This window comes from Myotis myotis, unplaced genomic scaffold (assembly GCF_014108235.1).
Source record: "Myotis myotis isolate mMyoMyo1 unplaced genomic scaffold, mMyoMyo1.p scaffold_m19_p_4, whole genome shotgun sequence".
NCBI lineage: Eukaryota > Metazoa > Chordata > Mammalia > Chiroptera > Vespertilionidae > Myotis > Myotis myotis.
Window position 1 is genome coordinate 78,892,986 of NW_023416346.1, and position 14,401 is coordinate 78,907,386.

The 14,401-nt window shown below is 44.1% G+C and overlaps 1 pseudogene; it reads left to right on the plus strand.

The window, feature by feature from the left end:
- The first annotated feature begins 499 nt into the window (after window positions 1-499).
- On the plus strand, window positions 500-13,480 carry LOC118653483 (annotated as a pseudogene).
- The last annotated feature ends 921 nt before the right edge of the window (window positions 13,481-14,401 follow it).

Sequence of the window (14,401 nt, forward strand, 5' to 3'; positions counted from 1 at the left end):
TACTATTTGCAACGGCATGGATGGAACTGGAGAGCATTATGCTAAGTGAAATAAGCCAGTCAATGAAGGAAAAATACCACATGATCTCACTCATTCACGGATAATAAGGACCATTATAAACTGATGAACAATAATAGATACAGAGGCAGAACTGCCTCAAACAGGCTGTCAAACTGCAGCGTGAAACCCAGTGGGTTGGAGGGCAGGATGGAGGGGGGTAAGAGATCAACCGAAGGTCTTGTATGCATGCATATAAGCATAACCAATGGACATAAGACACTGGGGGTTAGGGGAGGCCAGGGGATTGTCAAGCGCGGGGGGGGGGGGGGGGGGTGGAAGGGCACATATGTAATACCCTTTGTAATACTTTAAGCAATAAAAAAAAGAAGACTTGGTTGCGGCCCTGCGGCTGACGGCAGCCGCCATGGCCCTAAGGGGGCTGTGCATGGTGGAGGTGCAATGAAAGGAACGCCACCCGGAGAATGCTTCAAATGCAGAAATGAAGGCCACTGGGCAAAGCAGTGCTCCTGGCACTGGGCTCCAACCAAGCCCTGCCCAGCGTGCAGTCAAAGCGGCCACTGGAAAAGTGATTGCCCCTGGAAAAGTGGTGGCCCCTCTGGGCTCCAGTGTGGAGGGGCCACCCTTCCAGTTTATGACCCGCCACTGGCCAATGCTGGGACTGGCCGAAGACTAAAGTGCCCTGACACAATGACCCCCACCACCCTCACCGAGCCCAGAGATACACTGAAGTTAGTGGGTCTCCTTCCTGGTCGACACAGGGGCTACCTGCTCTGTCCTGCCCTCCTTTTCAGGGCCCCTCTTTCCTTCCACGATCTCGGTCAAGGGTGTTGACAGCAAATCCACCTGCCCACTGACCACCGGACCCCTTCCCTGCCTCCCTGATGATAGCCCTATAACCCACTCATTCTTAGTCATGCCTTCATGCCCCGTGCCCCTGTTAGGATGAGATATTCTCACCAAGGTAGGGGCTACTCTGCAGCTCACTCAGAGCCCTTCAGCCTCCCTGCTCCTTCCGGTCCTGGCCACCTCCCTTCACGGGGATGCCGATCCCCCACTGCCATGTATCCCCTTATGGGACCCTGTTGTCCCAGACCACAGTTGCCTACCTCAGCCTCGCTGTGAACGCCTTATCTCCTTATCTCCTCCACGACTGTCCCCTCCTCTGAACAAGAAATGTTCTCCTTCCTCAGGCTCACTGGGTACTCTCACCTCCAGGTTCACAACTGTAGTCTTCTTGCAAACCTCCTCTATGCCATGACATGGCAAAGGGACCCCCTCACTGAGCCCATAGATCCCAAGGCCAACATCCTCAGCCCTTTAATGCTCTGAAAACTACTATGACCACGGCGCCTTCTCGCCCCATCCCCCTCCACCCTTCCCAAAGGAAACTTCCTTGAATGCACAGGTTTATTCAACAGTCTGGCTATTATCAGAAACTGAGATCATTATCTCTGGAAAAAATGCGGCAACTTTAAAATCCAAACGGCTAGAGGCCTGGGAGCAGGCAGCCTGCTCCCTCCCCCCCCCTCCCTCTCGCCTTTTCTCCAGCCTCATATCCAGGTCCCTGGCTTCCACTGCTCCATCCCTTTCTCTTTTCCCTTGGATAACAGCGCATTCTAACATTCCCTCCCACTCTCACTGCCATACCTACCTCTCTCAGGCTCACCAAATGCCTCCCACCATCCCCAAAGAAGATTCAGCAACACCATCCAGGACCTGATGACCCATCATTCCTCACAGGCTCTTACCTGGCAGGGGACCCTCCAATTTTTACTCCAGAAAAAGCTCAGGCTTTTAATATGTTCAGGTGAAATGAACATGGAATGATGAGGGAGTCATCAATTCTACTGTCTAGGATGGGAAATCCTCTAGTGTCATTCTCTATTTATGAACCCTGGACCTATTCCTATGCCTACCCTCATCAACACAACTTTCCATCTACTCTCTAACAACAATCCCTCCTCCTCTACATCCTACTGGATTTGTCTGTCACTGGCTCAAACCCTCATCATAGCCACTCAATTCCAATGTATTGGACCATCTAACTAAACTCTCTCTAGAAATTCACAGCTCCTGGCTGAACCTCCTGCCCATGGCCCTGACCAGAATCTGGGCTACACCAAGAAGCCCCACCTTCTTAAGTCCTTTTGAACTTCTATATGGGAGACCTTTCTTGCTCAACCATCGTCTCCCTACTGATCTTCCTCCCCTGAGTACTTATCTTCCATATCTGTTCTTACTCAGGCAGCTGCTCCGAGAACACGCTGACAGGTTTCTGCCCAAGCCAGAACCAACTGACCAGGACTCCCGAGGACCAGCCCTTCATCCTGGTGACTCGGTCCTCCTTAAGAATCTACATCCAAAAGCCTTGGGGCCTAGGTGGACAGGACCTCACAGCGTAATCCTTAAAACCCCACCCGTCATGGCACCACCTCTCCCGGCTCAAGAGGACCCCGGAGCAGCATGACTTCTATAAATGTGAGGTGTTGGGCCCCATTATGGTCTGCCTTAGTCGCCCTCCCCCTCCTCCTTCTCCTCCCAGCCCTGAGCAACCTACACCAACCCCCACCAGCTTATGTGCGGAGGTTCAAGGTCCGTGAAACCTACTACCAGAATGGCAAACAAGTCACCCGGCAGGTAGGATCTCAGGACTGCCCTCTGGTCGGATGCCAGACAAAGATCCTGATGGCTGTCGACATCTGATCAGTAGCCAATGGTGGCCGACCCTATGTCTGTTTTGCTTATGACCAGCAGAACCCAGACAGGTGTAATCAAGATGTCAACACCTATGGGGGTTCTTGCTGGAGAGACTATGTCATCCATGATGACTATAATTAGGTCAGGGGTGGCCCCCTTTTTTCCCTTTGGGATCCCGAAACTCCAGAGCCCACCCTGTCCCCATGGATAAGCTACCAGACCAGTAATCCAGTAACTGGGGGACGAGTCACTTGGAACTGTACCCAAAACCACACCTTAGCCAGTCTCTCCAAGGCCAGCCCAGGTACCTTCAACTGCATAAACTCCTCTGACCCCAGGCCTTGCTTCGTGGTCACAGTAGTTCCCCAACTAACCTTGTATAGAGAATCGGAGCTTGCCTGGCTGCTCCCTTCATCCCGCCCCCAGGCCCACAGGGCCACCTTCCTCCCTTTCATGTTAGGGGTGAGTATCACTACCGTGATAGGCCTCACCAGGGGATCCTTGGGAACAGTCTGGTCTCTGCTCAGGACTTCCACGACAAGCTCCAGTTAGCCTTGGAGTCTACTACTGCCTCTTTTAGCCTCCCTATGTGGCAAGTGACATCAGTAGCCCAGGTAGCCCTACAGAACCAGTGTGCCTCAGACCTTCTGACTGCAGAAAAAGGAGGAACCTACATATTCCTTTAGGAGGAATGCTGCTAATACATCAACAAGTCTGGAGTAGTGGAGCAAAACATGCATGCCCTGACTAAGCTGAGTGAAGAACTACATGCAAGACAATCTGGGACAACTCTCTTTTTGGCTGGTTCCAAAGCCCCTTAGCTACCTGGGTCTTACCCATGATAGGGCCCCTGATTCTCATCTGTGTCTTTTTTCTCCTAGCCCCCTGCCTCCTCAAGTCCATCTGCTCCCGGATTGAGGAGATGTCACGGGTGACTATAAATCAGTTCCTGCTCCATCCCTACACTCAGCTGCCCTCTGACTGCCTCTGCCTGACCTTGGCCTTTAAATTCCCCCCTTCATCGTCCCTGGTCAGCTGGAAGCAGTCAGAATGAATCAGCGCCCCCTATCACTAAAAGGCCAGGATGTTAGGTCTGAGGGAGCCCAGGATCAATGCATGCAGATGTGTGAGGAGATAATGGACCCTCCCTGGAATTTCTAACAGATCAGTGTGCCAGACACAGATACCGGCTCCTCCCTGGAATCCACAATGACCTCCACACAGATACTGACTCCTTCCTGAATACCCTGCCAACCCCTGTGGCGGGAACTTCCTCAGCTTATTCCCCCGCCCCTCATTAAACCCCTGTATAAAAAGAAACCCCCCTTCCCTGTTGGCATGAATCCACTGGCCCTGACTCTGGGGACTCAGATTAAAACCTTTCCTTTTCTTTCTTTTCTGATTGACTCAGCTCTCTTTGTTTCCTACGCTGCCTCCTGAGCCACCTAACAGTATGATTTAAAGATTATATATATTTTTTATAATTATCTTAAAGGATATATCAATTAAGTTTAAACTGGTTTTTGTATTAAAAATTTGGTTGAGATTACAGAATTAATCCTTCTTATTTAATTAGACCAATAAGCAATATATTTTGAATTTCTAATTTTTTTCAGAGAAAACACAAGATTTTCTGAAAATTAAATTTCTATACTTTAGGCATTTAGTTACCACAACTACATAATTTCTCCCAAAAGCTTTTAGAGCTGGCAAGTCAAATATTTAGCATTTCTTTAGATTAAGCTGCTAGAGCTCCGTAGCAAGCCTGTAGCCATACAAATGCAAATTGCATCTTCTTTCTGCTGGTTACCTGCAGGGTAAAAAGCTTTGTTCTAGGCTGGAGAAACAAGTTTTTTGGCCTAGCCTCTTGACTTTTTAAAACCACCATATTTTTTTTTAAGAGGTCGCTGTGAGACAGGAAACTGTGGCCTACCTTCTTAATTAACAAAGGGTGTAGATAGTTTTTGTTAGGTCGGAGAGAGCCCAGGATCGGATACATGCAGACATGACAAGATAATGGACTTCCCTTGGAATTTCTCACAGATCAAGGTGCCAGACACAGATACCAGCTTCTTCTCCCTGAATTCACATACCCCCACACAGATAAGAACTTCGTCCTGAATATTCCGCCCATTCCCTGCAGCAGAGAATTCCTCAGCTCATGTCCCCGCCCCTCACCCAACCGCAGTATAAAAAAAGCGTCCCCCTCCCTGTTGGCGTGAATCCACGTGCCCTGTCCTTGGGGTACGTGGGTCTCCCGGGGACGCAGAATAAACCTTTTCCTTTCCTTTCTTTTCTGATTCACTGGACTCTATTTCTTGCGCCACCTCCTGAGCCACCTAACCTAACAGTTTTTACCTGGGCTATTTAGATTTTTATAATTAATATGTTATTTATCTATGTTTTAACAATTCTTAAGATTCAGATCCAATTATAATTATTCTAAAGCATTTTCATTGGCAAATTTTTGTAACAGAGACAATTTACTGATTTTCTTGGTGGACTAAAAAGTTAACTTTTGAACACAGTTCATTAGCATTTTATTTTTTTTTAATATATTTTATTGATTTTTTTACAGAGAGGAAGGGAGAGAGAGAGAGTTAGAAACATAGAAACATCGACATCGATCAGCCGCCTCCTGCACATCTCCCACTGGGGATGTGCCCGAAACCCAGGTTCATGCCCTAGACCTGAATCGAACCTGGGACCTTTCAGTCCGCAGGAGCCAAACTGGTTTCGGCTCATTAGCATTTTAAAAACTACTCTTTATTATGGAAATACCAATCTTGTTGCTAGAAGCAGCCTGTATTTTTTCCCTGGGCCAAATTTGCCATCTTTCTTAGGAAAAAAACAGTCTTGGGGTTTTATTTTGTAGCACTTGTAGAGAGGTTTAAGTTCTAGCTCAAAACTCTAAAATTTGAAATCAGACGATGCGAGCATTTGTTTTAAGCTAGCTTTTCTCTTTACATGTGCACAGAAATCCCAGAGGCATTTCTAAATTTTGTAAAACTTTTCAATTAGGAGGAAACTTTAAATTAGCATACTATGGGATGCTAATTGGATTGCCACGTGACTCCCTTCCCCTACATCCTGCTTGCTTTGATTCAGCTGCATTTATTTTCCAAATTAAACTAAAGCCATGCTTAATAGAAAAAGACAGATTTTAAATTTTTTCCTATTTCACTTTCCAAAGTAATAACTAGCGGTTAGACTTATTTTTGCGAGAATTAGTTTATCCCAACGCGTTCTTCTATACTATTTAAATACAGTGTTAAGTAGTCTCATGGGGAGAAAGCTGATAGCTTTAATCTCTAGCTGCCCAGTCTCTCCTCTCCAGGGGCAGAGGATCTGGTGGCTTTTTAGAAATTATAAATTATTGATCCTCAAAACAAATTAGTTTTTTTATGATTTGAACAAGAAACCACATTAAAGATGACCATGGCACTATTTTGTCAGCCTGATTTTTAGAAGTACCTTTTAATATTCCAATTTCTTTATAATTTTGCCTTTTAACCAAATTCTTCCCCATTATAATCTGATTTGAACACAAAGTATCACACATGCACTTGGGGATCTGTGGGCTTCCGAAGCTGACATGGGCTCTATGCACAGTTAATCTTACCACAATCACTGGTGCTGTTTCTGCTCAGGCAAATCCTTCTTTTCCAGAGGCCATCCATGGTGCTGCAAGGGTTCAGGAAGCCCCAGTTCAGGATGCCATTAATGCTGGGGTTCTTGTTCCGGCATTAAGAAGGGTTCAGCAATCTGGAGAAGGCTGTGCGTAGATTAAATAGGAGTCCAGAGACAAAATATAATTTTGAAAGGCATTTGGGGGTCAGAGGAGCCTAGTTTAGAGGAAACTAAGATCCCCTCATCTCAGGACCCCATGCTTTTTATTAACACAATTCGTCCTGAAGTGAGGCAGAGATATACACTTCAAAGGGTCAGGGTTTTGTATACAGAGTCCATTTTCAGATTGGGGAGAATTAGCCTATGGCTATTCAGGTGTTTGGCCAATAGGAGGCAATAACATGTAGATTAAGATGCCCTGAGCTATCTGGCAGCAAACAATCAATTTAATGTATCCCATTCAGGTTTGGGGAAATGCCATCAGCCATTCCCAGATTCAGCCCTGCTGTCATTGCTGGAATTGGCTTCCAGCAACAAATTTCTGCTATTTTGCTGCCTATGGCTTCTTCTACAATTTTTATGATTTCCCATCTTATGTTTAAGTCCTTTATCCATTTTGAGTTTATTTTTGTGTATGGTGTTAGTTGATGGTCTAGTTTCATTTTTTGCAAGTATCTGTCCAGTTTTCCCAACATCAATTATTGAAGAGACTGTCTTGACTCCATTGTATGGTCTTGCCTCCTTTGTCAAATATTAATTGAGCATAAAGGCTTGGGTCAATTTCTGGGTTCTCTGTTCTGTTCCACTGATCTATATGTCTGTTCTTCTGCCAGTACCAGGCAGTTTTGAGCATGATGGCTTTGTAGTATAGCTTTATATCCGGCATTGTGATCCCTCCAACATTGTTCTTCTTTCTCAAGATTGCTGCAGCTTTTGTGAGTCTTTTTTATTTCAGAAGAATATTTTCTGGGCCTTTGAAGTATGCCATTGGTATTATGATGAGGAGTGCATTGAATCTATAGATTGCTCTGGGTAGTATGGACATTTTAATGATGTTGATTCTACCAATCCATGAATATGGTATATTCTTCCACTTGTTCATATCTTCCTCTATCTATTTTTTCAACTTTCTGAAATTTTCTGAGTACAGGTTCTTTATCTCCTTGGTTAAGTTTATTCCTATGTTTCTTAATTTTTTGTTGCAATGGTAAATGGGATTGCTTTTTTAATTTTCTTTTTGTGAGTTCAATATTGGTCTATAGAAAAGCTATAGACTTCTGGGTGTTAATTTTGTATCCTGCTACATTGCCGAATTCATTTATTAAGTCTAGTAGTTTTTTGATGGACTCTTCGGGGTTTTCTATGTACAATATCATGTCAAATACAAATAAGGATAGTTTTACTTCTTCTTTTCCAATTTGGGTGCCTTTTATTTCTTCACCATGTCTTATTGCAATGGCTACTACTTCCAGTACTATGTTGAACAGGAGTGGTGAGAGTGTTCATCCCTGTCTTGCTCCTGTTCTTAAGGGAAATGGTTTTAGTTTTTTCCCATTGATTATGATGTTGGCTGTGGGCTTGTCATATATGGCTTTTATTGTGTTGAGGTATGATCCTTCTATTCCCACCTTGCTGAGGGTTTTTAATCAAGAAAGGGTGTTGGATTTTGTCAAATGCGTTTCTGTATCAATGGATATGATTATATGGTTTTTATCTATCAGTTTGTTTATATGGTGTATCACATTTATTGATTTGCAGAGAGTGTACCATCCTTGCATACCTGGAATTGATCTCACTTGGTCATGGTGCATGATCTTCCTAATGTAATGCTGGATATGTTTTGCAAGAATTTTGTTGAGGATTTTGGCGTTTATGTTCATGAGGAATATTGGTCTATAATTCTCTTTCTTTGTATTGTCTTTATCTGGTTTTTGGATTAGGGTAATGCTGGCTTCATAGAAAGAGCTTGGAAGTGCTCCACCTTCTTGAATTCCTTGGAATAGTCTGAGGAAGATAGGTTTTATTTCTTCTTTGATTGTTCAGTAAAATTCCCCTGTGAAGCCGTCTGATCCAGAGCTTTTGTTTGTTGGAAGTTTGTTTGTTTTTATTACTGCTTCAATTTCCTCCATAGTTATCAGCCTATTCAGATTTTTTGATTCCTCCTGTTTGAGTTTTGGAAGGTCGTATTTTTCTAGAAATATGTCCATTTCTTCAAGGTTGACCAGTTTGTTGGAGTAGAGTTGCTCATAGTATTTTTTTTATGATTCTTCATATTTCTGTGGGGTCTGTTGTTATTTCAACTCTTTCGTTTCTGATTTTGTTTATTTGGGTCCTCTCTTTTTGCTTCTTGTAGAGCCTGACTAGAGGTTCATCAATCTTGTTAATCCTTTCAAAGAACCAGCTCTTGGTTTCATTGATCTTTTGTATTATTATTTTGGTCTCTGTGTCATTTATTTCTGCTCTAATCTTTATTATCTCCTTCCTTCTGCTCACTCTGGGCTTTTCTTTTGCTCTACTTCTAATTCATTGAGTTTTAGAGTTTGATGTTTTACTACAATGGTTTCTTGTTTTTTGAGGTAGGGCTGTAGAGTTATAAACTTTCCTCTCAGGACTGCTTTCATTGTATCCCAAAGATTTTGGATTGTTGTGTTTTCATTGTCATTTGTTTCCAGGATGTGTTTTATTTCTTGTTTGATCTCTTTGGTAACCCACTCATTCTTTAATAGTATGCTATTTAGCCTCCAAGTGTATGAGTTTTTGTGATTGTTTATACTGTAGTTGATTTCTAATTTTATGCCATTGTGATCTAAGATGCTTGATATGATTTCAATCCTCTTGAATTTGAAGAGACTTTGCCTGTCCCAATATGTGGTCTATCTTTGAAAATGTTCCATGTGTGCTTGAGAAGAATGTATATTCTGTAATTTGGGGGTGGAATATTCTAAAGATATCGATTAAGTACATCTGATGTAGTTAGTCATTTAAGATTGATGTTTCTTTGCTAATTTTTTTCTAGAGGATTTATCCAGTGATGTTAATGGGATATTAAAGTCTCCTACTATGATTGTGTTGCTGTCAGTCTCTCCCTTGATATCTTCCAGAAGTTTTCTTATGAATTTGGGTGCTCCTGCATTGGGTGCATAAATGTTTACCAGAGTAATATCCTCTTGTTGTACCAATGCCTTTGGAATTATGAAGTGGCCTTTCTTATTTCTTGTTATGGTCTTCACTTTGAGGTCTATTTTGTCAAGTATAAGTATTGCTACCCCAGCTTCTTTTTTCTTTTTCATTTCCATTTGCCTGATTGATATTTTTCCATCCCTTCGCTTTCAGTCTGTGTGAGTCCTTTTTCTGAGGTGGGTCTCTTGGAGGCAGCATATATATGGGTCATGTTTTCTTATCCATTCAGCCACTCAATGTCTTTTGATTGCAGCATTTAATCCATTTACGATTAATGTTATTATTGACAGTTACTTGTTTGTAGCCATTTCTGTACTTTGTGCCTGTGTTCCTTCCTCAGTTTCTATTTCTTCTTTTTACAGCATTCCATTTAGCATTTCTTGCATTGCTGGCTTGGTAGTGATAAACTCCCTTAGCCTTTTTTTGTCTGTGAAGCTCCTGATTTCCCCTTCAATTTTGATTGATAGTCTTACTGAATAGAGTATTCCTGGATTCAGACCTTTGCTTTGCATCACTTTGTATACCTCCTTCCATTACCTTCTAGTTTGATGTGTTTCTTTTGAGAAATCATGTGACAATCTGATGGGGTATCTATCCCTTGTAGGTAACTGTTTCTCTCTTGCAGCCTTTAAGATTCTCTCTTTGTCATTAACATTTGCCATTGTAATTATGACGTGTCTTGGTGTGGGGGGTCTTTTAGGATTCATCTTGCTTAGGACTCTCTGTACTTGTGTAACATTTTTCTTCCTCATATCAGGGAAGTTTTCTGACATTATTTCTTCAAATAGATTTTCTAATCCTTGCTGCTCTTCTTGTCCTTCTGAATGCCCTATTATACGTATGTTACTTCATTTTGCATTGTCCCAAAGCTACCTTAGGTTTTCCTCCTGCTTTTTAAATTTTTTCTCCAGTTGCTCTTCAGAATTGGCTTGTTTCTGTTCCTTCACTTCTAACTCACTAATTCGGTCCTCTGCTTCCTCTAGTCTACTGTTGAAACCTTCATGGTGTTTTTGATTGTTGCTATATCACTTTTTATTTCTTCCTGGTTTTTGCATAGGTTTTTATTCTCTTCTCCATCCAGTGTGTGATCTGTATGACCATTACTCTGAATTCTTTTTCTGTCATGTTGCAAGCTTCCATTTCACTTATTTCCTTTCTTGGCGATTCCTTATTTTCTTTCCTCTGGGGATTGTTTTGTTGTCTCCCCATTCCAACTATCACCAGAAGGTTCACATGTTGAATTGCATGGGCCGGGCCTTGTGCAGTGGGAGCTTCGCACCCCCCCAAGTGTCACTGAAGAGCTCCGACACCAAGACGTGTAGCTGCCGTGGGTTAGTGGGAGTCATGCTTGCCCAGGATCAGAATCACAGGCGCTTAGTGTGGCCTCATGTACACATGTAGAATCATGGACCCCACCTGCTCTGTGCTGAAACAGAGACCCCGCTGGCATGTGCCAAAGATCAGAGTCCTTTAGTGTCTGTCAGAAACCCCCTGTACCCACGCTGAGAATCAAGTATCAGAGTCTGTTGCTTGGTGAGGCCTCACACCGAGAATCAGGTTCCCTGTGTGCACATGTGCTAAGAATTGGAGTCACTGGCTCTTAGTGTGAATGCACTGGGAATCAGGGATCCCAGGCGCACACAATGAGAAACAGAGTCAAGTCACTGGTGCTCAGTTCTGTTTCTCGCATGGAGAATCAGGATCCCTGGTCTGCTTGGGGGACCAGATTGCACAGTTGCACTGTGTTGGCAGGAGGTCCACTCCCGCCCTGAGGAAAACAGCCTTCCATGTGCGCTTGCCCTAAATCAAATTCACGTGGCATTGCCACCCTGTGTGGGCATGGGGTCTGGTTACAGGCATGCATGCTGAGTGAAACAAACTCTCTGTATTCACATGCCCAGTCTCAAATTCAGTGCAGCATCCCTGTGTGGGTGCAGGGTCTGGTCATGCAGGTGTGCACGGCAGGAAACAAACTCTCCATGCCCGTGCACCCAGTCTCAAACTCAACGCAGTCTCCCTGTGTGGGTACAGGGTCTGGTAGTGCATGTGCGTGCTGCGAGAACAAACTCCCCAAGTACCTGCACCTAGGCTCAAATTCAACGCAGCCTTCTTCTGTGGGCATGGCGTCTGGTCACAGGAAACTCCCAGAGTTTGCGCACCCAGGCTCAAATTCAAATTCAGCACAGCCTTCCTGTGTGGGCATGGATTCTGGTCATGGAAACAAACTTCCCATGTCTGCATACCCAGGCTCAAATTCAGGTAGAGCCACCACTGCTGTGTGTGGGCAGGAGGCCTGTTTGTGGGTAGAGGGTCTGACAGTTCCTATACCACTGCTGTGGGCCAGCGGAGAAGGGGATTGGCTCTGTGACTCACAGAAATCTGTGGCTGGGGTGCCTGGGGTCTTGGTGTCTGTGGGTCTGCAGCTGTGATTGCAGATCTTTTACCCTATTGGCTGTAGGGTCTCGGTTTGCGACTGAGACCAGATTGGATAGTGGCAAGGTTAGGATCCTGGTCTCAAGCAGTTCTGTTCTTGAAGATGACGTGGTCTAAGTGCCGGCAGTGTCCTACCTGGAGTGTTTGTGGTGACAGCGAGGTTTCACCATCTAAGACTGCCCGGTTTGGCAGCCCCTTGGAATACCTGCAGGATCTAACTGTCCCTAACTCTCTCACACACACACCATACACGTCCTCATGCTCGTCTATTGCTCCCTCACTCTCTCACACACTCTCCTTCCCTACCTTCTTGCCGGTTGCCATCTGGTCTCCTCGAAGAAAAAAAATTTTTTAAAACCCAAAAACACCTTAAAATCTGAAAAAATAATAATAAAGTAAAGAGAAAAAGAAAAATCAAATCATTCTTGGACAACCCGCAGGGAAGTCACTTGTGCATGCTTCCAGCCCACCTGCCCCAGCACCTATGCAGCTATATCATTCTTCATTGCCACTTGATTCCACAAGGAGTTCACTAATGTGTATATCAAAAATTTTAGGGAAGAGGTAGATGATGAGAGTCTGAAAGAGCTGTTCAGTCAATTTGGTAAGACCATAAGTGTCAAGGTGATGAGAGATCACAGTGGGAAATCCAAAGGCTTAGGCCTTGTGAGTTATAAAACACACAAGGATGCCAATAAGGCTGTGGAAGAGATGAACGGAAAAGAAATCAGTGGGCATGTCATTTTTGTAAGCCATGCACAGAAGATAGTGGAATAGTAGGCTGAGTTAAAATGGCAATTTGAACAGCTGACGCAAGAGAGAATTAGTTGATATCAGAGGATGAATCTCTACATTAAGAACTTGGATGACACCATTAACAATGAGAAGTTAAGAAAAGAGTTTTCTCCTTTTGGATTCATCACCAGTGCTAAGGTTATGCTGCAGGATTGAAGAAGCAAAGGGTTTGGCTTTGTATGCTTCTCATGTTCTAAAGAGGCCACCAAAGCAGTCACTGAGATGAATGACACATCTTGGGCTCCAAGCCACTGTCACCCTGGCCCAGAGAAAGAAAAAGTGAAAGGCTCACCTAACCAACCAGTATGTGCAGCAGGTGCCCAGGATGAGAGCAGTCCCTGCCAATGTTATCTTAAATCAGTTCCAGCCTGTAGCTGGTGGCTACTTTGCGCCAGCAGTTCCACAGGCTCAGGGAAGACTTCCATATTACACACCTAACCAGTTAGCACAGATGAGACCCAATTCATGCTGGCAGCAAGATGGGAGACCTCAAGGCTTCCAAGGAATGCCAAGTGCTATACACCAGTCTGAGCCTCATCCAACTCATCACCATTTGGGGCAAATGGTAATTCTTTGGCCTCTCATGGCCCTCCCTACTACTGCTCAGAGAGTTGGGCCTGAGTGCCCAGATCACTTGGCTAAGGACTTTGGTGGGGCTGGTGCCACCCAGCGAGGACTGACTGCCAGCTGCCAGTTGGTGTTCCCCCAACTATGCAGATCCTAGCTAGCTCCACGTGCTGCTGTGGCTGCTGCTGCTCCTCGGGCTGTTGGATCTTACAAGTATGCCTCCAGTATCTGCAGCCCTCACCCCAGCCTGCAGTCCATGTGCAGGGGAAGGAGCCCCTGACTGCCTCAATGCTGGCCACAGCATCCTCCATAGGAACAGAAGCAGATGCTGGGAAAACATTTGTTCCCTCTCATCCAAACCATGCATTCAAACCTAGCTGTAAAGATTACAGTAAGGATTCTAGAGATCAACCACTCTGGGCTGCTACACATACTGGAGTCCCCAAATCTCCAAGGTGGATGAAGCTATGGCAGGTCTACAGGCTCATCATGCCAAGAAAAGAAGCTGTTGCTTCTCCTACCTCTTAGGCAAGGAAATAAAAAATGATTCAAAAAGCCAAATAACCCCTCAGGGAATTCAGCTCAATGTTTGAAGATTTCCTAGCTTGTCCTATGGAACTCAATACCAGAACCACAAATTGCAAATTTAATAGGTCATTTTGTATCCAAAGGTCAATTATGAAACACCTAGAATTTTTTATTTAAAAGAATATATTCTCTGGGTTCTGATATTACCCAGAAAGTATTAACATTTTTTTTCTTCCTGTTGTGGGTTTTGACCCCCACCCTAAATTGGTTTTATTTGATGTACCCAAGTCTTAAGTTTCTCAATAAAGAAAAAACTCTCCATTAAAAAAATTTTCATTTCAGACCATGTATTGTGGTTTTCTATTCCTTGCTTAGCATTCTCTCTTTTTGGCACCCCTATTATGCAGATGTTGTTTCCTTTCATGTTTTCCAAAGCTCCCTTAGACCATCCTCCTACTTTTTAAATTTTTTTCCCCAGATGCTGTTTTGCTTATGTGTTTTTTTCCCTCTTATCTTTTAACTCACTGATTTGGAACACAGCTTTTTTTAG